Source organism: Alligator sinensis, unplaced genomic scaffold, assembly GCF_000455745.1.
Source record: "Alligator sinensis unplaced genomic scaffold, ASM45574v1 scaffold735_1, whole genome shotgun sequence".
In the NCBI taxonomy this organism is placed as follows: domain Eukaryota; kingdom Metazoa; phylum Chordata; order Crocodylia; family Alligatoridae; genus Alligator; species Alligator sinensis.
In genome coordinates this window covers 271,284-273,471 of record NW_005842639.1, presented here as the reverse complement: position 1 = coordinate 273,471, position 2,188 = coordinate 271,284, and positions in this window count along the sequence as shown.

The following is a 2,188-nucleotide window of genomic DNA, read 5'->3' as shown; positions in this document are numbered from 1 at the left end:
CTTCTTTGCAAGCTTTCGGGTATAAATACCCTTTGTGAGTCCATAAATAGAAAGAGAGAGGGAGAGAGCGTTAATTATGGGTAGTCATCTACCTTGGTGCAACAGCCCGATCTCCTGTTGCTTTTAGCCCCACACCCAAGCCAACTCTGGCTTCCCTTCTTGTTCAAGGTGCCTGTGCAGATGGGGTGGACGGCTGTCCTAGCTGTGAGGGGCAGTCGTACCCTGCCCACCCCGCATGGCAGGACCTGCTGCTGTTGCTAGCACTACAAGAACGTGCTTTTCACTTGTTTTCCTTGTGCTCAGCTGCAGCTGGCGGCTGCTGGCACACTCGGCGCATCCTTTGATCCTGAGCAGAGCGCTTTTGCAATGAGGACAGCTGAGACAGAAGACCTGTAGACCCCCCTGCAAGGCGGTTGCTTTGCCCAGGCAGCGGGCTCCATAGGGAATGTGCCACACCTGGTGACCCCGGGCGTCAGGCAGGGCTGGTGAGGCTGCTTGTGCAATCGCAGCTCTGATCTGACGCAGGGAAAACAAACACAACCTCGTAGCACCGGCTTCTCGTACGCTGCCTTCCCGAGAACCACAAGCCACCCAGCCAGGGGATCTGGGCTGGTTAAAGATTGACCCACCTGGGAGGGATGGAGATCCCAATGCTCTTTTGTCACGCACTGGAAAAACAGTGCTGGGCCCCCCTGAGCCCAGACAAGACAGCCAGGCTGCTGGGTAACCCTGCTCAGAGTTTAACTCCACTTGTGGCTTGTAGAGATGACCCAAACCCCCACCTGGGTCCACAGTAATGTTTTCACCACCACTTTGTAATGCATGGACCCAGGCAAGCAGACCTCGGCCAGTCCAGTCATGGGAGAGCCTCCCAGCTGGCACCGGCAGTGTACCCGTCATCCTCTATGCACAAGGCAGGCAGCTGCGGGATGTAGAAAGACCCGAGCTAGGTCTAAATGGGGAAGGGCAGGTACTGGACATGAGAGAGTTACTGTGGTCAGGCCTGCTACTGGGACTAAAACCCATGCCATAGCTAGACTGGTTCAGTCCCCAAGCTAACTCGGAGTGACTGTGGGCATGGACCCCCTGCCCAGCAGGCCTGACCCCTGAAGACAGCCGGGCACCCACACCAAGGCGTGGTGCCAAAGCTGGACGTAGGTTGTCTCACTGTGAGGTCTCCTCTGTGGGGGGGATGTTGACCAGGCTGAGTTAGCAGCACGGCAGGGCCGGGAAGAAAGCAGAGCAACCCCGGTTAATGATTACACACAGGTTTGGCCCCCCGCACAGCGGCTGGTATGGAATTTGGCACCCATCGCTAAGCATGGGGTGGCCAAGTCAGGTGGCAGGGGGCTCTCTGCTGTCTTCTGTTGTGGCATATGGGGACAGAGAGAGAAAAGGAGGGGGTGAATGAAGGAGCAGAGGATCGGAAGCAGCTTGAGAATAGGGTTCAGAGCCTGGTTCTGGCAGCTGTTGTGCCAAGGGGGTGGAGGAAGCAGGGAGGCGGCAGGCGTTAGATTGCTAGCCAGGCTTGAGTAGTACCAGGCTGTTCTTAAAAGAAAAGAGCTGCTCAGCCGGGAGCCGGGGGAGCGTGTTCGGAGCCCTCTGGGAGCGTGGGTGTTGGAAGGAGAGGCTCTGAGGACAGCATGTTTTCAGGGCAGGTGACTCGATGGCATCATAGCAGGGAACGCGAAGTGAGAACATTGCAGGGAAGCTGATGGGACCCGTTTTGCTGGCATCTCTGTCGGCCTGGTTGCTTGTCCCCTCAAACGGGCACTTGCCTTCTCGCTATACGGCCTGCCTGGCACAGTCCAGGGACTTGTTTGCACATCAGAGTGGCTCCCCATGTACCTAACGGGCATGAGTGTCCACCTGCTGATGCTATTCTGGGTTTGGACGCTCTCATCTCTCAGGATGCAGCTGGACCCGGCTTCTAGCTGGGGCAGAAGCAGGACCGGGCAGTGGGGGAGGCTTCAGGAAATGGAGAGAGCCCTCCAGCAGGAGAGGAGCCCTCCATGGCCTCAGCAAGAGGAAGGGGATGCTGGGAAGGAAGTGGGTGGCTGCCCAGCTGCTTCCAAGTGCGTGAACCAGGGCTGGCCCCAGTGCTGGTGATGGATGAGGCCCCAGGGCCTGAGCTCACCAGGCTCCTGCTGCCTGCGTGGGGCTAGGGGCTTCTGTGCTCAGATCTCAC